Raw genomic sequence first — 23775 nt, forward strand, 5'->3', positions numbered from 1 at the left:
TAGGAGGTGATTGCATTCAGTCCCTGCCACAGCTGCCGAACATCTGTCTCGTCCTCCAGTTTGGAGCAGAAGTCCCTTTTGGCCTTTTTGATGGCCTTACCAAGGTCGTATCTGGTCTTCATGTAGGCCACTGTATCATTGGAGTATAAGTATATATAGAGTAATGATTAATACAACAATAAATACAATGATGATTGCAAAACAGCTGAAGTAGCGCAAATAAAAATGAAGTACAAGGATGGTATTATAGGTGAATCTGTAATTCCGTAATGTACAAACCTCAATGAGCAATAGAACATCATTGTGCCACCCTGGCCAAGCAGGAGGGAAAGTATCCCCTGCATCCTTGTCATATTTTCCAAAGCTAAAATGCGAAAAATGATCTAGTTTAATTAACAGAAACAAGCTCTTCAACCCATCATCTACCATGTTGATCGCAAAGTACCCGTCTATGATAATGCTATTTACTAACTCTTGGCAATTCAACTTCTTGTCTTCATTTTGCTTCTATGTTGCAGAGTAATGTAAAGCAAGCGGGTGACATGACAAATTGTGGACATAAACACAACATTTATATTTCAAATGCCATTACACGGCAGCAAATGTCACAATACTTACCTTAAAAGTACATAATAAATACCAAGGAACTTGCTAGTTTCATTATGTGAGAACATCCCCAAAGTAAATGAAATGAATTAGTTCTGAGGTAGTGTTACAGTTGTAATGTCGGCAAATGGAAGCCAATTATGTACAATGACCTTCCACAAACAGCAAGGATTTCCTGCATCAGTATCAGTAACGTTCACGAATACAAGAACAAGTGTCACTATACATCAACACGGGCAGAATAACCTCTCCTGGCTATTTGATTAGGGCAACAATGATAATCGATTGAATAATTTTGATAATTGCAATGTTTGATCCTATTTTTAAATATTACTTCCACTAGAATTGACTCCAGAAAGCTAAAAACAATCACAGAAGGGAAGGAATGACAATCAGAAGATAACAATAGGTATCAAACATCGGCTGTTTAGAAAGTCCACATTTTCAGATGGGAAGAGCCCCATACATAATTATGAGATAGTATATGCAAACATGTATCTGTGCCCTTGCTAAACTGCTGATAGTACTCTCATCTTCAGTACCAAAATGTGACCCCTGAGGCCACACAAAACATATCATTTGTAATTTCCTTGCTGTAGTTTTCAATGATGAGCCCTAACTAATAAAACATTTCAAAGGCTTGTTCTCGCCCTTTTTGTAATGAACAGATTGCACAGTGCCTGAATGTGAGATTTGAACTTCACAAGTGGAGCAATGTCTCTTCAATTTAAATCTTCAGAGAATGTCAGTGGGTGGAATGGAATGATGGAGAAAATATCAGCCGACACAGACCAACAATATTTCAGGAACCAGAGTGCTCTTGGCACATACCACACATTTCTACGAGACGGGAAAAAATATTTATCAGCCAGCGTTATGTGAAAGTTGGTGTTGTATGGAATGCACAGGATTATTGAGTTCACAGTTGGATCAAGATGCCCTTTGGGAATGTTGTTGAAATGCCCAGTATATGAAAGCTGTTCTTTCTGCACACTCTTAACTAAAACTCTGAATGCTGCAGGCTGGCTTTGTTTTTATTTTTAAGTGTGATGTGAGATTCCATACCTCAGAGCTGGAACAAAGTGGATAAGCCTGGCAGTCCAACAACAACAACAAAAAAATCACTTTACAATGGTAAGAATTTTGAAGAACTCGTTTCAATTATTACTTAAAGAAGTCCATTACATTGCTGCAGGTTAGGTTTTGAAAGCAAGGAATAGAAGACAGATTGTAAGTGTTTGAATTACAGCTCAATAAAAAGCACAGTGCTCTTCTCCCTCACACCATCCGAGACAAAATGGTCGAATTTCTCCAAAAAGGGCACAAAAAACCTACTCTGCAAGCTTCAACTTTTGCCTGCAGTCAACAACATATCATTGCATTTTTATCAGAGCTGAAGATGCACGGACAAGCCAATATCAGTGCCCACTCATAGAAAACATAGAAATATAGAAAATAGGTGCAGGAGTAGGCCATTCTGCCCTTCGAGCCTGCACCGCCATTCAATATGATCATGGTTGATCATCCAATTCAGTATCCTGTACCTGCCTTCTCTCCATACCTCCTGATCCCTTTAGCCACAAGGGCCACATCTAACTCCCTCTTAAATATAGCCAATGAACTGGCCTCAACTACCTTCTGTGGCAGAGAATTCCACAGATTCACCACTCTCTGTGTGAAATTTTTTTTTCTCATCTCGGTCCTAAAAGATTTCCCCCTTATCCTTGAACTGTGACCCCTTGTTCTGGACTTCCCCAACATCGGGAACAATCTACCTGCATCTAGCCTGTCCAACCCCTTAAGAATTTTGTAAGTTTCTATAAGATCCCCCCTCAATCTTCTAAATTCTAGCGAGTACAAGCCGAGTCTATCCAGTCTTTCTTCGTATGAAAGTCCTGACATCCCAGGAATCAGTCTGGTGAACCTTCTCTGTACTCCCTCTATGGCAAGAATGTCTTTCCGCAGATTAGGAGACCAAAACTGTACGCAATATTCCAGGTGTGGTCTCACCAAGACCCTGTACAACTGCAGTAGAACCTCCCTGCTCCGATACTCAAATCCTTTTGCTATGAATGCTAACATACCATTTGCTTTCTTCACTGCCTGCTGCACCTGCATGCCTATTTTCAATGACTGGTGTACCATGACACCCAGGTCTCGTTGCATCTCCCCTTTTCCTAATCGACCACCATTCAGATAAGAGTCTACTTTCCTGTTTTTGCCACCAAAGTGGATAACCTCACATTTATCCACATTATACTGCATCTGCCATGCATTAGCCCACTCACCCAGCCTATCCAAGTCACCTTGCAGCCTCCTAGCATCCTCCTCACAGCTAACACTGCCCCCCAGCTTCGTGTCATCCGCAAACTTGGAGATGTTGCATTCAATTCCCTCGTCCAAATCATTAATATATATTGTAAATAGCTGGGGTCCCAGCACTGAGCCTTGCGGTACCCCACTAGTCACTGCCTGCCATTGTGAAAAGGACCCGTTTACTCCTACTCTTTGCTTCCTGTCTGCCAGCCAGTTCTCTATCCACATCAATACTGAACCCCCAATACCGTGTGCTTTAAGTTTGTATACTAATCTCTTATGTGGGACCTTGTCGAAAGCCTTCTGAAAGTCCAGATATAACACATCCACTGGTTCTCCCCTATCCACTCTACTAGTTACTTCCTCGAAAAATTCTATAAGATTCGTCAGACGTGATTTACCTCCCAGGCCAATAGCCCCAGTGCTGAGGCCATAGTTGTACTCAGCAGCTACACTATTCCACATCATTCATAGGCCTGAGAGCAGACTCCTGAAACTGTCATTCATTTCCGAACTCAGTAATGGAAATAGATCACCAGGCTGGCGGAATAAAAGACTCAAAGATGTGCTCAAAGATGTCTCTGAACATCCAACATACCCGCTATCTTCAAAGCTATTTGACCCATGATTGCTACAAATGGAGACAGAGCATTAGGGATGCTAGTGGGGTTAGGAGGGAGAGATCAGCTGTGATTGAATGGCGACTTGGCCTAATTCTACTCCTATCACTTATGACCATGAATTCATGGTATTGAGGAGTACAATCCCACGCATCAGAGGCACACAGATGCCCTAAAAAAGCAACAGGGAGAATGCAGCAACCCTCATAAACTCTAGGTCTCCATGTTTCACGGGCATTCTCTTTGTTCTGTCCACCCCTCCCCTTTCTCTGCAACTAAAAAAGATCTGCTTTGTAAAATTTTCCGACCTGACAAAAGGTCAATATTAAATGTATTTCTCTCTCCACTGACATTGCCTGACCTACCAACTATTTCTAGCATTTTCTGTTCTTATTATATTAATGAGTGCTGATATCACACTGTTCACAATGTGCAGAATAAATAGGATACTGTAAGTTCCATTGCCACATCCTAGTGTTCACCACAGTTCTTAGAATGAATAATTAGTTTGTGATTACCAGAAATGCTAATATTTCTTATGCAGTCACTGTCTAAATATATTTATTACGTACAATGTGAACTGCTATCTTCCATATTATTGTCCATAAAGAATAATTCCCTCATTAGTACTGTACAAAGATTGGGTGATGAGGTGTTACTTTTTCCAGTGATTGACCCAGGTATTGGGGTATAATTAATTTTGATTGATTGATTGATTGATTATACCTTTAATAATCCTTTACAGGAAATTACAGTGCCACGACAGCTTCAAGACAGATTTTCTTTCTATGCTGCCATTTAAATAAATTAGTTGACAGTTACCAGTATTTTCACCATTGTAGCTACATGAATGGTGCAGCTCATTATCTTGAAATGAGCTCTCCGCAGGTACATTCCCCTGCAACTGTAGAAGATGTAACACCTGTTCCTTTGCCTCCTCCCTCGCCTCCATCCAGGGACCCCAGCAGTCCTTCCAGGTGAGACAGAAGTTCATATGCACCTGCTCTAACCTCATCTACTGCGTTCGGTGATCCCAATGTGGCCTCCTGTATATTGGCAAGACCAAATGCAGACTCTGACCATTGCGCCAAACACGTGCTCGGTCTGCCAAGGACTACCATATCTCCCTGTAATTAACCATTTTAATTCCCTGTCTCACTCCTATACTGTCCTTTCTGTCCTAGGCCCCCTCCAAGGACAAGCACAACCTGGAGAAACAACCATATTCAATCTGGCAGCTTACAACCAACAGTATGAACATTGAATTCTCTAGTTTTACGTTACCATAACAACTCCATTCCCCTTTCTCCCTCCCCGCCCCCTTTCTTCCCCCCCCCACCCTTTCTCCCCCCCCCCTCCTATGCCCCACCTAGACATGCACCTATTTCTCCCCTCCCCCTATACCTATATCCCTTCATCTCGCTTCATAATTTGCAACTCATTAATCCTTTTATCTCACACCTTCTCCCATCTCTGCCCAACCATCGGCCCATCAAAAATATCTGTTGCCTGTGTCGACCGATTACCTGTCACGGTTTTCCCTTTCGCTCCTCTCTTCTAGCTTTCTTCCAACCCCCCTCCCGCACAATCAATCTGAAGAAATCCTGATTCAAAACACAACCTATCAATGTTCTCCAGGGATACTTTCTGACCTGTTGAGTTACTCCAGCATTTTGTGTCTTTTTTTTGTAAACCAGCATCTGCAGTTCCTTGTTTCTACACCTTGATATAGTCATTTTGTTTGAAGCACTGCAGCACCAGCATCATTGTGTTCTGCTTTCTCAGACAATCGCCATATCCACAGAGCAGTTGGAGGATACCAGAGAGACACAACAATATTTCTCATCATGTAAACACAATAACTAGCAGAAATTGGTATGTCATACTAACAAATCTCACACTCTCTCCATAAGAAATTGATAGCTGACAAGTATCAATATGACAACCTCACATTGCTCACACCACCAATGTATAGAATCATTTCTCACAAAGTTTGCTGTAAATAGTTTGACAGCTGCTGGCAGTCCCATTGTGCAAATACCTTTTTAGACATAATGTCATAAGAGCAAATGTGGGTTTTGCTCGCAAATCCTACCTAATATCTAATTCCCACCATTTATTTCCCAAAGCATGATTATAATGGATTTGGAATCTCTGCCTTAAAACATATCCATTGACGGCCTCCACATTTAACATATGATGAGTGTTTGAAGGCACTGGGCCTGTACTCGCTGGAGTTTTGAAGGATGAGGGGGAACTTCATTAAATCTACTGAATAGTGAAAGGCTTGGATAGAGTGGATGGGGAGAGAATGTTTCCACAGGTGGTAGAGTTGAGGACCTGAATCCATAGCCTCAGACACACCTTTAGAAAGGAGATAAGGAGGAAATTCTTTAGTTAGCGGATGGTAAATCTGTGAAATTCATTGCCGCAGAAGGCTGTGGAGGCCAAGTCAATGGATATTTTTAAAGAAGAGATTAATGCCCCTGTCCCACTTAGGAAACCTCCGGAGACTTTGCACCCCACCCAAGGTTTCCGTGCGGTTCCCGGAGGTTGCAGGTGGTTGCTGGAGGTTGCAGGTGGTGGAAGCAGGTAGGGAGACTGACAAAAACCTCCGGGAACCTCCGGGAACCGCACGGAAACCTTGGGTGGGGCACAAAGTCTCCAGAGGTTTCCGTTCAGGTTTCCTAAGTGGGACAGGGGCGTAATAGATTCTTGATTAGTACAGGTGTTATGGGTTATGGTGAGAAGGCAGGAGAATGGAGTTGAGAGGGAAAGATAGATCAGCCATGATTGAATCAGACTTGATGTGTCAAATTTAGTTTAGTTTAGAGATACAGCGCGGAAACAGGCACTTCGACCCATTGAGTCCGCACCGACCAGCGATTCCTGCACACTAACACTATCATACACACACTAGGGACAATTTACATATACACCAAGCCAATTAACCTACAAACCTGTACGTCTTTGGAGTGTGAGAGGAAACCGAAGATGTCGGAGAAACCCAAGTGGTCACGGGGAGAAAGTACAAACTCTGTTCGGACAGCCCCCGTAGTTGGGATCGAATCCGGGTTTCTGGCACTGCAAGCGCTGTAAGGCAGCAACTCTACCGCTGCACCATCGTAGCCGCACAGTCTTTGGTGTATGGCCTAATTCTACTACTGTAACTTATGAACTACCTCAGCAGGTTTGGCAGCATGTCTGGAGAACATGGATAGTTGACGTTTGGGTCGGGGCCCTTCTTCAGCTTGTAATTATCCTGAAGAAGGGTCCCGACCTGGAACTTCGTCTTTCCATGTTCTCCAGAGATGCTGTCTGACCCACCGCTTTACTCCAAACACTTTGCGTCTGAACAGAAAGGTATTGACTATTTTTCGGTTAGAGTAAGATGCCTCCCCTGTCCTTATCCTTCATCAGAAGTATGTGAAGGCGAAGTTTCCACTCTTTCTTCCCACTAATATTCACATTTTTAATGTGTCTGTGTTCTCGTAGCAGGAATTTTGTTGACAAGATTCAAATTGGTCTGAGATTGCTTTGCACCTGAGGCACTTTCTGAAATTTTACATCAGAAATTTGTCCTAATCTGTTCATTATTGTATGAATGTATGATTTACTCATTTTGGGAGGGTGCAGCTCATCAAATGATATGACCATTTTAAATTGGCTGTTTTATGGTAGGAAGTGTTGCACCTTCATTTAGCATAACTTTTTAATAACCTGCACTGCTCTGCTAACAGTGACTTTAGTGAAGAACTGATACAATATAGGGATCAGAAATAGGTAATGGAAGTTCTCAATTTTCAAAAGCAATGGTACTGCCTATTTGAAAATTATATTTACAAGTAATATTTACACTGTAATCCTCAGATTTATTCTTCAGTTTACATACTGCACCTTTAGAAATAAGCATTATAATAGCTGTTTCATTAGGGACTAGTTATCAGATTCATTCAGGACCTGATTTATACCGGAAATAACTTTTTATATTAGTGTGAACGTAGGTTATAGTGTTTTCTGATGGAACTCAGCTGGTGTCATTTCAAAGTCTTCTTATCACAAGTGTTGGGTCCAAATATAAAGTAAGTTTAGTATTTATACTATTTTGAAATTAATTAGATTCCAAGTCGGAAACCAAGAGTCCCTTTAAAGTGCTCTGGCTACTGCATACAGATTTTGAACTTTTTCATATTATTTCACAATTAAAAATAAATTGGCTGCACCTGGAAATGCATGATCTGTCAGAAATATAAGTTTAGTATGACACTGTAGTGGTTAGGTTACTGGACTAGAAACCAAAGGCATGAGTTCAAATCCTGTGGCAGAAAAATATTTGAAATTCAAGTCAGTAAATGAATCCGATGTTAAAATATCAGTAACTAAACTACTAGATTTTTGGGCGGCATCACGGCACAGCTGATAGAGAGCTCTGCCTCACAGCGCCAGAGATCCAGATTTGATCCTGACCTCACGTGCTGTCTGTGTGGAGTTTGCATGTTCTTCCTGTGACCATGTGGGTTTCCTCTGGGAGCCCCAGTTTCCTCCCATCTTCCACAGACATGTAGTTTTGTAGATTAATTGGCCTCTGTAAATTGCCCCTCGAGTGCAGAGAGTGGATCCAAAAGTGGGATTGTATAGAAGTAGTGTGAACAGATGATCTGTAGTCGGTGTGGACTCCTTGGGCCGAAGGGCCTATATCCATGCTGTATCCTTCAATCAATCAACCAATCTAAATCTGAGAGATGGAAGTAGCCATAATATTTATGGTAAGATATGCGCAGAAGTTTGTGGCGACGTGATTTCTGTAACAGAGAACTTCTTTAACTGAGAGCAAATCAGATCACATTTCACAAGATCCAAAGGTTTGCCTATTTCGTTTCTTAAACCGAATCCAAATATTTGTAAATGGTTAAAATCGGATAACATGGTAAATCGAAGTGCATGACCAGAAAAAGATGAATAGGAACAACACTGAGGGTTGAATGGCCTATATATGTTCGTACATTCTTGCTTACAAATGTTAACAAGGCTCCACAGATCTGGATAGGAAGCAAGAATCGACTGCAGAGATAAAGGATAAAGAATAGCACTGTCAGTTGAAAGTGCTGAGACTGGAGGCTGCATAGGCTCAGTGCCAGCGTGAGGAGGTTCACCCAAATACGTGGAGGCTTAAGGGGAAGGAGAATGTCATAAATCTGCAAACAAGGGAAAGGACAGTCAGCATCAACATGAAAAACACATATGAGAATGTCATTGCCTGCTCAAGGATGGAGACAATGATTCTGAGTATCAGCATGTGTAGATTCTATACAAACACAAGGTGGATGAGAAAAACAAAGCAACTCGTGATTTGACACAGCCAGACTTCTAAGTGGTGAGTTTTGCTGAGTGTAAGTCCAGTTGGTCTGTCTTGTTCCTCATGTCTTATGATGAATTGTGAGTTATTTTAAGATTCTTAAGGGATTATGAATTGTGAGCTATCTACCATTAATGAGACTAAAAAGGTGGTGGAAAGCTCGGGGTCATTATATAGTGATCATGTATTAATGCCTAGAAATTCTACTAGACCATATGAAGTAGACATGATGGGTGCATGAAAAGGATGTCTGTAACCAGTATGGATATTGGTCCTCTGCTAAAAACTTAATTTACATCTTGGGTGCAAGTGACTGAGCACTGCACATTTTCAGAATTAAACTCCTTACAGAAGCTGGGTTTGGTTAGTGGTCATAGGCAAAAGTCAAGGGAATAAGCATCGGAGACCATTAGGTCAGAAGGTGGGGATGGGCAAAAGATCGACGGTCAGCAGTTGGACGGTTCATGGGGCATGTGTGTGTGGGTTGGTGGAGCAAGTGGGAGGCTGCCCGTTGGGCAGTCAATGGCTGGGTGAGGGAAGAGTGACTCAGTGGGTCAGGCAGCACCTCAGACTGAAGAAGGGTCTCGACCCTAAACGTCACCCATTCCTTCTCACCCGAGATGCTGCCTGTCCCACTGAGTTACTCCAGCATTTTGTGTATGTCCATCTACCTGTCTTAATGTTTCTTAAACGTTGCGATGGTACCTGCTAGAGATTTCACAGAGTGGAGCGATTGTAAAGCGTGATTGCACATCCACTTCTGTGACCAGCGCACAAAGAGCAGCATTGCTTGGGCACCACCTTGGGCTCTGCCCTCTTGGAATGTGTAGGGGGTCAGATCGCAGTGGCATCTGACCACCCCTCTTCACTCTTATATACACACATTCCTCTCTCCATTAAGAATAATGGGTAGGCCATTTAGGACAGAGATGAGGAAAAACGTTTTCACCCAGAGAGTTGTGAATCTGGGATTCTCTGCCACAAAAGGCAGTGGAGACCAATTCACTGGATGTTGTCAAGAGAGAGTTAAATAATGCTCTTAGGGCTAACAGAATTAAGGGATATAGGGAGAACGGAACGGGGTACTGATTTTGGATGATCAGCCATGATCATATTGAATGGCAGTGCTGGCTCAAAGGGCCTAATGGCCTTCTCGTGCACCCATTTTCTATGAGATTAGCAACTGGGGACTGGCATTAAACTGTCCATGACAGCATCTCTATTGGAGAAATCAGGAACTGGCATTTTCATTGGGGATCCTGGGCTCAGGATCATGCTGGAAATCGAGATGATTGATTCATACAATGTGTGCACGCTTACCTGGTTAATGTGAGGAAATAACAATCAGCCCCTCTTGCCTGATCCACCATTCAGTAAAGTTGCGGTTGATTTTTTTCCCTCAGCTCATCTTGCCTGCACATATCCTTCAATACCCTTAATTTCTATAAATCTATCCATCACTGTCCTCACTCTTGACCCTTCCCAAGACTTGACTTTAGAAATGATATGTTGACAGATATACAGGTGAAGGTTCCCTTTATGCAGATGTTTATAAATTAATTTTGTTCGTAAGTTGGAAAATACTCAAAATCACTCAATATAGTAATCACACGACCAGTATTGTAAGGAATGGCATCAAAGGCACATGAAACTGATTTCTTAAAGTGAAGAATGAGAGGAGAATAATTCTGCCATTCATAGGCATTCAGTATGTACGTCAGACTTTTGAATATAATAATATTATGGGAGCTCATTCATATGTAGTGGTGTCCATAAGTCGGGCATTCGTAACTCAGAGACGACCTGTAGTGTGAAGGAACTGAGACTCAAGAAACCACAATTTTCAAACCTCTTAAGACAGATTACATCAAGCAACGAGAATAACTAAGGCTAATGATGAAGTTCAAGCGCAACAATCTAACCACATTGCAAACCTCATATTTCCACCTTTGCTTCCTCTGAATGCTGCTGAAATTCTTTAAGAGTTTTTTGACACCTAATTGCTCAAACTGTCACGCCTTGCAAGTTAACCCCCTTATAAACTGCAGCAAGCCATCTGCATTCTATCTCTAATTTAAGTCTCCATGTCCACTTCCATTGATTTCAAGTCTGTGCCTGGCATTCCAGCCTAGGTCCACTATTCTCACAGCTATGTCCATCTAGACAGTTTAATCTTTAGCTGCAAAGCTATTAAATATCTCAGCTGCACGTTGTGAAATAATAATGCTTCTAATTACATATGTATCTGTGATTTAATTTAATGCGCCATTCACTTTAAATAGAATACCTTGTCAAAGTAAGTGTTGAAATTGTGGTTAGGTAGGGAAAATTTGGCAGATAAGTTACAGGTTAAGGATTTAACTGTAGTTATGGATCCAGATACTTTGAGGCAACAGTTGTGTACAAACTGAGCAGGAACTTCCAATACACAGTTCCTGCTTAGTGGGTTTCACAGTAATGGTGTACAAAAAGTGGAGCAAATTTATATTGCCAAACATCAGCTTTATACAGGGTCAAAAAATGGAATATGATTAATTGTATTAACTTGGCCAGTCAGGAATGAACTCGGGTCTCTGGCTTTGTAATGCAGCAACTCTACCGCTGCACCACTGTGCTGCCCAATGCTTCAGGTTAATGACCTTTCATGGACTTGAAACATTATTCCCACTTCTCTCTCAACACTTCAAAATTTCCAGCCCTTTCTGTTTTCATTTTGGATTCCCAGCACCTGTAGTTATTTATTCTTCAACATCTTTTAAAGGTCATCTTAATTTGACATGCTGATCTTTGCTTTTGGGCAGATCACCTCGAACCATAACTGAGAGTAGTACAGCTTGTGCATTTGCCAGAAACAGGGGAGGAAATTGCAGGAGTTATGGCTGGAATTTTTTGGAATAAATTAATATGAAATAATCCTGTGAGGAAAACAATCAGGGATCTCTGAGCCAAAAATGTAAATATAGTGTTTATGTTTCGCTCTCGCGAGACAATGTCCCTTTTCCATTCTTAAATATATTTATTTTCATGTAAAAAAAATGGAACGGCAGATGCTAGTTTACAAAAAGAAAACAGTGCGGGAGTAAGTCAGCAGCAGATCAAGCAGCACTGCTGGTTGGGATCCTAGTACATACTGATTATGGCAGGGAACGGGAAAGCTGGAAGAGCGGAGGGGCAGGACGAAGCCTGGCATGTGGTAGCTGGATACAGGTGAGGGGGTTTTAAATAGGCAGATGTGCGGGGCAAGTTTCATACAAAGAGGGTGGTGAGAGCCGGAACGCGCTGCCTGGGGTGGTAGTGGAGGCAGATACAATACTGACATTTAAGGGATTTTGGACAGACACATAGATATGGATTATATGCAGGCAGATAATAGTTGATCTTGGCATCATGTTTGGCACAGACATTGTGGGTTGAAGAACCTGTCCCTGTGCTTTACAGTTCCACATGATTCCACAGCTCTATGGTCTTAAAAAAAACCTGTTTATCTTGTAGTTAAATGTCTGATTATCAAACACATTTAAAAACTATTAAGGACAGTCTAATACCATCGGGGAGCTCTGTAGTGAGACCTCAGCAACATGTCAGCTGAGGCCCATTGTTTCTGGATGGCCTGTTCCACCACTGAGGGTCAAATTATTCAGCCTTCTCCATCCAAAAAATGTAAACACAGGAGAACAGAGACTATGGGCAGCAACTATGGTCTGAGGTTTGGGAACCACATGATCAAGTACAGTTAATATGTAGTCGACAGAACTGAACTTACATCCCGTGTAGGTTACATCTTGTGCCTGCAACAGAGGATATGTTTTAACTTCTGGGTTTCCTTATCTAAAGCAGGACATACTTGCTTTTGAGGGAGTACTTCAACGACCCCTAAATGATCCGCATCCAAATCAAACCAGACTTGCCTCTATACAAATCTGGGATTAGATCGAATATCCCATTCCCAGGATTGGAACCCATCCTGCAAATTCCATGATTGTATTTTAGACTTTTGCTCCTCGATTGCCCCAGAAAAGTAAAATCAGTTATGTGAGTATCTATTTTAAGTACAAGCTGCTTACGGAATAGAACCGAATTGAAGGCTAAAAGTGTAACAAACACTAGGCACATGATTGAATATTCTGTAGAGCATGATGATTCATGCACTGCAAGAACCCTGGATGAGTCATCCTAAATTTGTTACAGCCTAGTTCTCCAGGTATCTCATAAAGTTGGGTGATTATGCTGAAATAAATAGAGCATCAAGACTGAGAAAAGAAGGCTCAATTCGGGACATTGTTTTATCTGGTAGTTAATTCCGATTAGAAAGCATTTCCTCTCTTTTTGCTGGAAGCTGTTTGTTGATTGAGCTGTAATGGTTTCCACTAAATGGGCACGATGGTCTGGACTTAATGCCAAATAACCATTCTCCTTGTTCAGAAGGTACAGAAATGAGAGGCACGATCATTTCAAGGACAGAACAATTTCTTGTTGCTTGTTTGGAGATGAGATCTCAGAGTCAGGATTTTGTTTCATTTGTTTCGTCCATTGAGAAAATGTATATAATGGCAGTAAGTGACATTTTCTCAAGAAATACATGTACTTAATGTCATGCTATAAATTTGCTCTTGCATAACTTCAATTTATTAGTTGGGTCTCTGGTTTATTTATCAGGGTATTTTGACCAATGACCGTGCTGTGCATAATGCAAAATGTATTACAGTTTATCATACAATAATGGTGGAAGATGCCAGATACTGTACAGATCAAATAACACGAGTGAAGAAAATTAAATGTTATTGTCATTTCAGGATTGTACACTTCAAATGACAAATGGGTTTCATTCCCTCAGACTGTGTTTCTGTCACAGATTAATCAAATTGTATGAAAGGAAAATGTTTTAATATTTTAATATTAAAATATTAAAACTATTTGCTCATTCACATTAAGTGAAAAATTGACCTTACATAATTCAGCAGAAGTGGCCTAAGACAATATTGAATGTGCTAATCAAAACCGCATGAGATATATTTACAAGGTTTATGCAAAATTACATTCATTATAATTAATTCAAAAACTTATCAGGTACTCATTCAACATAATAATTCATAAACTTTATTCTCACAAATTATACCAGAAATTAATCATAACGCCTACCACATATACAGTCTATGAAAACTATTTGCTCATTCGGTACATTTTCTTTCTTGCTCTTCCTTATTAATTCAGAATAGCTTTTCGAGGTCCATGCACAAAAATAATTATTTTCTTTTCGAACATTTTAACTTGAATGTTGATGATCTTGAAATAATCGATGCAGGCATTAAATGTGAATTTTATTTTAATAATATAAGCGCTATAAAATATGTTGGACCAAACATGCACAACTGGTTAGATCTGTGGTCCAAATATGGTGTGATTATGATGTGAACATGTGGTGTTTTTAAGGTCAGTGTGAATAGGGAGATATAAATCTGAATATTCTGTGCTGCAGAGAAGTAATACAAGCTCGTTTGTAATGCACTAGGATTTAGCACTGGTCTTTCTGCAGTCAGATCTGAAAACCATGTAATTTGTTCAACTTTAAAATATGGCACTTGGCAAGCTGCTGAAAGCCCATTCCTCTTTGCCAGCTGCTTGTTCTTTCATGTCAATTGCCGAATCTATTAAGATAATTCCCAGAGCCTTCAAATTAGCCGCAGAACAAGATTGTGTATTCACCCAAAGAGAGGGACAGACATAGAGGGACAGATGGATGTTTCTTCTGATCTCTTGCAGTACCTATCCCACAGGACATTGTTCAACTCCCGATGACGTTTCCGAGCTCTGTAAAAGGGATGGTGCACAGGGATCATGAAGATCAGCACTTACATCAATGCTCAGCTAGAAATTTTATTAGGTGGCCTTGTTCCAAGCAATGATGTTCTACACTGTTGCACCAATGGTGGATAGCATTTGGATGGAATTGAAGTTGTAAAATTGTAAATAGGAGTCAGAGTTGTGCTTATTGAGGGACAAAACAAATGGGTGAAACAAATGGATAGCATGGATAGCAGAGTAGAATCGTGTAAAAACAGTGAATTCATGAAAAGTTTAGTTTAGTTTAGTTTATTATTGTCATTTGTACCGAGGTACAGTGAAAAGCTTTTGTTTGTGTGCTATTCAGTCAAAGACTATACATGTATACACCCACAGTGCACAAATAAAGGATGAAGGGTACAGCATTTAGCACAAAGATATAACATTGAAGGCCGATTTAAAGCATTTCTACAGTTTTCAATGAGGTAGATGCGAGGTCAGGATCGCACTTTAGCTGATGAGAGGTTCAGTTGCTTGACAACTGCTTAGAAGAAACTGTTCCTGAATCTGGAGATATGCGTTTTCAAACTTGAAAAGATACCTTTGTGGGTGTTTATACTCATGTTTGTGGGTGTTTATATCGGATTCATGCTCATCGTAATCTCCTCTTCATCGGATCGGAAGAGAGGAAATATACCCTCAACAATACAGCAACTCATATATGCAGTTTTTAACCAAAAGAGTCTTTGCTTTCCTCTTCTCACACCAAGCAAACCTATGCTTACTTATTGATTGATTTATCCAGAAAAATAATAGCAGTCCAGTAAGACTACACTCAATGCTGTAATATAAGGGTATTCAATGATTAATAACACTTAAGATACCTTTAGGTTTATGAATGGGAAGTCTTCCATTATTATAACCTTGTTATCAGATCATTATAATAAGAGAAAATCTATTCACCAATAAGTTGCTAAGAATTATATTGTTTTGCTTAAAGCAAGGAATATAAATAGTAACCATATAACATGCAATAAATATCATGTATTATATGCATTACCTATATCAGCATTTGTATATACAGATTGCAAACACATTTCAGATTGAGTTTAGGTTGATTGAGCACAGGTTTGTTTCCAGTGATTTTGGTCTTGGTACAAACAAGGAAATTAGAGATGCACCTCATGCAGTATTAAAGTAATCACTACAAATGGTTCCAGTGATGAAAGTGAACCAGTGGAAATGTTGTACTTAGATTTTCAGAAGGCTTTTGATTAGATTCTATTCAGTAGGTTGGGAGAGAGAATTAGTGTTAAAATACTAGTGTGGTTTGAGAGTTGGTTAAATAGATAGAAAACAAAGAGTAAACGGGCCATTCTCAGGTTGGCAGGCTGACTGTTTCCCTCCACACCTGGAGTGCTGTTTATAATTTTAGTGCCCTTACCAAACAAAGGGTAGATCTGCTATAGAATTAGTGCAGTGAAGACTTGCCACTGTTTCCTGGGACGGCATGTCTGCCAAATGAGAATAGATTAGGTTAGCTGGGCCTCAGTATTCCAGCACAAAAAAAGAATTATATTAAATTATTGGAGGGCCTAATACAAAAGATACAAAAATAAACGGAGTTGTCTAGAAGTAGTTGTCACTGTCAAAATAAGGGGCTGAGGACAGTAAATCTTTAAATCATAGTCTTGCAGCATGGAAACAGGCCGTTGGCCCAACTTGCCCTCACCGATCAACATATCCCATCTACAGTAATCTCACCTGCCTGTGTATGGCCCATATTCCTCTAAACCTGTCCTATCCATGCACCTGTCTAAATATTTCTTAAACGTTGCAATAGTACCTGCCTCAACTATGTCCTCCGGCAGCTCATTCCATACACCCACCACTCTTTGTGGCTCATCCATTGATTGTATTCTAAGCAGAGGTCAATGAATTTCAGGATATTAGAAGAATAAATGTACATGGGAATAGGGCAGGGAAATGGTGCTGAGGTAGACAATCTTGTTCAACCGTAGACCGTGATGGAAAGGCTGAATGGTCTGTTCCTGCTCCTCTTTCTTAAAACATTGATAGATCATCAGTCAAAAGAAGTCCTGTATGCGGAACAAATAAGATATATCATAGAATCTACAATGAGTGAATTTCTTGCATGAGTAATTTTTTTGGAGCTCCATAAATATTTCAGTTATTTGCTGAGAATGGAGTGGAGCTGTTGTAATCCTGTTATTAAAAACAGGAATAAGTGAATGGGAAATTGTTTAAGAATATTTTATAAGATCTTGTCAAAGAGCAGTGTTAAAAACCAGCAGCATGTTTTAGAAGTCTCATACCAGATTTTTTTTTGTGAAGAAAACTACTGTAAATTACCAGATGATAATGTACAAAATTTAGTTAGATTTTCTGAAAGCAATTCTGCTCTTAAGATCTATAAAGCTAAAGGCAGTTTTACTTGCTGAATTAAAAATTACCATACCATATAACCATATAACAATTACAGCACGGAAACAGGCCATCTCGGCCCTACAAGTCCGTGCTGAACAATTTTTTTCCCTTAGTCCCACCTGCCTGCACTCATACCATAACCCTCCATTCCCTTCTCATCCATATGCCTATCCAATTTATTCTTAAATGATACCAACGAACCTGCCGCCACCACTTCCACTGGAAGCTCATTCCACACAGCTACCACTCTCTGAGTAAAGAAGTTCCCCCTCATGTTACCCCTAAACTTCTGTCCCTTAATTCTGAAGTCATGTCCTCTTGTTTGAATCTTCCCTATTCTCAAAGGGAAAAGCTTGATCACATCAACTCTGTCTATCCCTCTCATCATTTTAAAGACCTCTATCAAGTCCCCCCTTAACCTTCTGCGCTCCAGAGAATAAAGACCTAACTTATTCAACCTATCTCTGTAACTTAGTTGTTGAAACCCAGGCAACATTCTAGTAAATCTCCTCTGTACTCTCTCTATTTTGTTGACATCCTTCCTATAATTGGGCGACCAAAATTGTACACCATACTCCAGATTTGGTCTCACCAATGTCTTGTACAATTTTAACATTACATCCCAGCTTCTATACTCAATGCTCTGATTTATAAAGGCTAGCATACCAAAAGCTTTCTTTACCACCCTATCTATATGAGATTCCACCTTCAAGGAACTATGCACGGTTATTCCCAGATCCCTCTGTTCAACTGTATTCTTCAATTCCCTACCATTTATCATGTATGTCCTATTTTGATTTGTCCTGCCAAGGTGTAACACCTCACATTTATCAGCATTAAACTCCATCTGCCATCTTTCAGCCCATTTTTCCAAATGGCCTAAATCACTCTGTAGACTTTGGAAATCCTCTTCATTATCCACAACACCCCCTATCTTGGTATCATCTGCATACTTACTAATCCAATTTACCACCCCTTCATCCAGATCATTGATGTACATGACAAACAACAAAGGACCCAACACAGATCCCTGAGGCACCCCACTAGTGACAATTACTGTGACAATGTCAAATAAAATTACTGATTTTTCCTGTTTAAAAGCAGTAGCTTAAGTAATGGGAGTGAAAGGGTAATTTTATTTCAAAGTCTTGTGACGAGACAACGTGAAGAACCCGCCAGCCCGCATGCGCATCAATACGTCGTCGCATGGCGCGAGATACGGATGCATTCGGAAATACTCTGTCAATGTTTAATGGTGATGTGAGGTTTTTTTTGCAGGAACGGTGCTTCTTGTTTCAACGTGGGTTTGATTTCCAAAAAATTGACAAACCAAGAAACAAGAAGAGATGTGCCGCTGAAAATTCAGCAGGGAATTCAGGTGTTTGCGAGGTCGGTGGATGGAACACAACGTTCTGAAGTGCAACAAGACGCCTTAGCACTGCTGTCTAAGGATATCATCCCAAACAAGTTAGTGGCTGAAACCGCTATACTGAGGTGGGTTGGAGCACCAGGCCTACACAACTAAGACAGAGCCACAGGCCTTTTTTAGGCGCAGGTTCACAGCGCTCACCATGGAGACAGCGCGTGCCACACACTCGGTCTCAAGCCCCAGCAGGCCACGATGTCAGAGCCAGAGGGAAGGAATGAACAGATATTTGTGTCAGCAGATGCTATCAATCAACCACCTATTCCCGTTGTGGTAGGTGAGTAGTATTCCTTCAGCTGCATGAAATGTATGGAGGATATTCAAGTCGGAGATATATTGAGGCAGTTCAAAAGTAAGTGGGAAAAGATAGCCACTGGCCCTTTCACTTTACTAGCCATAAATGGCTATAAATGCTGCTTCCTGCTGCTTTCTGCTGCTGGCACCGACGATGGCGGCCACGGTGTACAGCTCCTTGCTGTTTTGTATGTGTTTGTCCGTTTGTGTCGTCTGTGAAAACCCTACAAAGATTACTTTCACGAAAGAGCTACTCATAAACATCGGACATACAGTACCTCCAAACATCGTTCCGGATTTCTCTCACTCGCTGAATTATTTGGACATACTCGTCGGCAGGGCTGTGGCTGCGTTCAAGGTCTTGAGACGGAGGAGGACCCGTGGGAAGCGCTCTGGAGCACTCGCCCGACTCCGGCGACGAGGATCACGCACACCACTCCCGAGCAGTTGAGGAGCAAGTTCTCAGCTAGTGACTCTTCTTCAGTTTGGAAGGGCTTGCAAGAAATGACCAGTTACAAGAGGAAAGCACTCCGCTCCTTGGACAATCGTCAGCTGACCAACGACCTGAATGAGTTTTACTGCAGGTTTGAAAACCAGAAACGTAACTCTGGTACCCCCTCCCCCCATCCCCAACCAACACAGCCAGTCCTACAAAGAATGGACCCTGCACCCTCTCCTTCCCATTCACCACTTCACACCTACTTAAAGCAGGACTCCAGTCTGAAGAAGGGTTTCGGCCCGAAACGTCGCCTATTTCCTTCGCTCCATAGATGCTGCTGCACCCGCTGAGTTTCCCCAGCAATTTTGTGTACCTCCAGTATGAAAAGACTGGGCCATTTCCCGCCTCAACCAACACTTCACACGCACTCACCAGCCTGACCTCAGTCTGCAAAGACTGGGCCCTTCCCACCCACCTCTAATCACCGCTTCACACCCAATCAGCCACATCCTCTGTGCTGCACAACATCACATCCAATATCAACAATAAAAATAGAGGAGGTGGAGAGGCTTTTCAGAGCACAAAAAAGCCAGAAATCTCCAGGTCCTGACAATTTTTCTCCCACTACTCTTAAGCTCTGTGCCAAACAGCTGGCATCGGTCTATACAGACATTTTCAATCAGTCCCTGCAAACATGTACTGCTCCTGCCTGCTGCAAAGTCTCCACTGTTGTCCCTGTACCCAAAAAGGCAAGGATTACTTGTCTTAATGACTACAGGCCTGTCGCACTGACCTCTGTAGTCATGAAGACACTCGAAAGGCTTGTGCTGGCCAAGCTGAAAAATATCACAAACTCCCTGCTGGACAATACAATACAATTCAATTTATTGTCATTTGGACCCCTTGAGGTCCAAACGAAATGTCGTTTCTGCAGCCATACATTACAAAACAAAAAGACCCGAGACACAACACAGTTTACACAAACATCCATCACATCGTTGTGATGGAAGGCAAAAAAAACTTATCTCTCCACTGCACTCTCCCCCCCGATGTCAGAGTCAGAGTCAGAGTCAAAGTCAAAGCCCCCGGCTGGCGATGGCGATTGTCCCGCAGCCATTAAAGCCACGCCGGGTGATGCAAGGTCGCGCACCGGGTCTTGGTGTTAGAACCGCCGGCGTGCGCTCGCAAAGTCCCGCGGCCATTCCAAGCCGCGCGGGGCGGTGCTGTAAGTACCCGCTCCAGGTGCTCTTCAACCCCGCAACTCGGGCGGGAGAAGTCGCCGTTGCGGAAGCCCCGAAAAGCGGTCACCCAGCAGGGACCCGCGGGCTCCCGGTGCCGCAGTCCGCCAAACCCGCAGTTGCAGCCTCCGAATCTCCGGGGGTCGGGTGGCAGCAGCGCTCAACCACAGCTCCACCCGCTCCGGACTCAGCCAGCCCCGTGATGGTGAGTAGTCGGCAGCTCCGCAGCTGGAACCCCAGGTCGTTCCTGTTGGAGGCCGCTCCACGTTGCAGCCCCAACGACAACGGAGACCCGACAAAGAAAAGGTCGGGTCTCCCGTGCAGGGGAAAGATTTTAAAGTTACCCCCTCCCCCCCCACCCCCCCACACACATACCCCAACAAAAAAAAAATTACAAAAACTACATAAAAACGAGACAAAAAATAATAAAACACAGACGGACTGCAGAGGCCGCTGCTGACGAGAGTCGCGCCGCCCACCCTCTGCAGTTTGCATATCGGGCCAATAGATCTGTGGATGATGCAGTCAACCTGGGCCTGCACTTCATCCGACAGCACCTAGACCGCCAGGGGACCTATGCGAGGATCCTGTTTGTTGATTTTAGCTCTGCATTCAACACCATTGTGCCAGAGCTACTACACTCCAAACTTTCCGAGTTGACTGTGCCTGAACCCCTCTGTTGGTGGATCATCAGCTTCCTGACAGACAGGAAGCAGCATGTAAGGCTAGGAAAGCACATCTCGGACCCGCAAAAGTTCAGTATAGGAGCACCGCAAGGCTGCGTACTCTCTCCTCTCCTCTACTCTCTCTACACCAACGACTGCACCTCCACAGACATCTCTGTCAAGCTTCTCAAGTTTGCGGATGACACAACCCTGATTGGACTGATCCAGGATGGGGAAGAATCTGCCTACTGACAGGAAGTGTCATGGCTGACGTCCTGGTGCCATCGCAACAGCCTAGAGCTCAATGCTCTTAAGACAGTGGAATTGATTGTAGACTTTAGGAGAGCTCCCCCTCCCCTCACCCCACTCACCATCAACAACACCACAGTCACATCTGTGGAGTATTTTAAGTTCCTGGGAACCATCATCTCCAAGGACCTTAAGTGGGGGCTACCATCGACTCCACAGTCAAAAAGGCACAACAGAGAATGTACCTCCTACGGCAGCTGAGAAAGCACAATCTGCCACAGGCAATGATGGTCCAATTCTACACGGCCATCATAGAGTCTGTTCTCACCTTCTCCATCATGGTCTGGTTTGGCTCAGCCACCAAGCACGGCACCTGGAGGCTGCAGCGAATGGTCCGATCAGCAGAGAAGGTTATTGGCTGCAACCTTCTCTCCATTGATGAACTGTACACTGCAAGGGCCAGGAAGCGAGCGGGCAAGATCATCTCTGACCCCTCTCACCCTGGCCACAAACTCTTTGAATCACTTCCCTCTGGAAGGCGACTCCGGACAGTCAAAGCTGCCACGGCCAGACATAAAAACAGTTTTTATCCACGAGTAGTTGCTCTACTCAACACCCAAAAATCTGTAGCCTCCCTTTGATCTGGTATTTTGTTGGTTTACATGCTTGATCAATGGTGATTTATCATTAATGTTATGTTATTATTAATGTTTAGTGTTTTCTGAGTCATTCGTAACTGTCACTGTATGTCATGTTGTTACCCGTGGGCGGAGCACCAAGGCAAATTCCTTGTACGTGAATACATGGCAAATAAACTTACTTACTTACTTAAATCTGACGTTCTGTCTGACCGGTTTCCTCCATGGCAAGAAAAGCCCTAATTCCCGTGCAAACGGTCCAAAGAGGAATATATAGCTATCTGAGTAGAGGTACTGAAATTACAAAAAAGGATATGATTGAGGAGATTGTCCATGAACAAGATGAAACATTTCCAATATCTTCACAAGGAAGATGGAGTATTCTGAATCATTCTTGATTTGGCTAGTCTGAACATGGGCTTGGAATATAACCATTTTAGAATGGGTTTTCATTCAGCAAAACTGCTGATTATTGAGGATTGCTTTATGGCCTCAATCGTTCTCAAAGATGCATTATTTCCGGTGCCAATTCATGAGAGTCACAGGAAATAGTTGACTCGCTCATCGTAGGAAAGATGATATTTGAAACAGAGGCAGCTGTTTTAGCAACCTAGACACTCCTAGAAGATCTAGGATATGTTATTCATCCAGGAAAGCCCAGGCTTGAGCCGACAAAAACTATTGCATATCTAAGCTTTGTCATAAACTCTTCAGATAGGTCTGTGACCCTACCTACAGATAAGAAACAGAATTTTGGAGATGCATGCACAGGCTTACTTAAGAATGAGAAGTCTACTACAGGCTGCGAGGGTAATAGGCAAGCTGGTAGCTGCCTTCCCAGCTATGGGGCCATGCATTATAGAAGCCTGGATCATGAGAAGGTTCTTGCCCTAAAATTGAATATGGGACATTTGGATAGATGTATGAGGCCGATGATAGAGTCGATATCCGAATTCCAGTGGGGGATTGAGCACACACGAGGGCACAGTGTTCATTGTATCTAGTAAGCCCGCAGTAAGACTACAAAGTGTAACTGACACCTATACTAGTTGTGGTGGTAGGTGGAATGAGGATGAGTGGAGACATGGCCATAAAATAATGCATCAACTATTTGGAAATGCTAGCAGCATTCCAGGGATTGAGAAGATATTGTGGGAATGACCATGATATGCAAATTAGGCTACATCGGGACAATACAACAGCAGCAGCGTATGTTAACCATATGGGTAGCTGTAAGTCTCAAACATGTGATGCACTAGCAAAGTCCATTTGGGCGCGGTATATAAGAGGAAAATATGGGTGTCAGCTGTACAACTGCCATGCAGGTACAAAATTGAAGCAGACATCAGGTCAAGAAATTCCTCATTCTACCTTATCGGAAGATGCCTCCATAAGATAATTCAAGACGAGGCAACAGAAATTATAGTAGTGCCTACTCAACCATGGTTTCCATTGTAATTAGGTCTGCTGAAAGAAGCTCCTATATTTTCTCATAGACACGAATAGTGGTTAGTTCAACCTATCACTCGTGCACCGCATCCACTGCATGATCGTATTGATTTATTAGTTTGCAGGGTTTAAAGAGATCCTTCAAGCTTATAGGACTATCCAGCAGGACAGTTGACGTGATCACTGCAGCTTGGCGAGATGGCACAAAAAAGCAGTATGCTACCTACTTAAAATAGGGGAGAAGTTTTGT

General features: G+C 42.2%; 1 protein-coding gene across 3 annotated transcripts in view; it reads left to right on the forward strand.

The window, feature by feature from the left end:
• Nucleotides 1-8582: 8582 nt before the first annotated feature.
• The window catches only part of drp2 (dystrophin related protein 2), a 104438-nt gene continuing 89245 nt past the window's right edge, over nt 8583-23775 (forward strand). For 2 of the 3 annotated variants that reach the window (XM_033030421.1, XM_033030420.1), the window contains exon 1: nt 8587-8916. The gene's annotated coding sequence lies outside the window, so the exon portion shown is untranslated. Of the gene's footprint in view, nt 8917-23775 lie in introns of all 3 variants that reach the window. The other variant, XM_033030423.1, reaches the window with a different exon arrangement.

This window comes from Amblyraja radiata, chromosome 12 (assembly GCF_010909765.2).
Source record: "Amblyraja radiata isolate CabotCenter1 chromosome 12, sAmbRad1.1.pri, whole genome shotgun sequence".
Lineage (NCBI taxonomy): Eukaryota > Metazoa > Chordata > Chondrichthyes > Rajiformes > Rajidae > Amblyraja > Amblyraja radiata.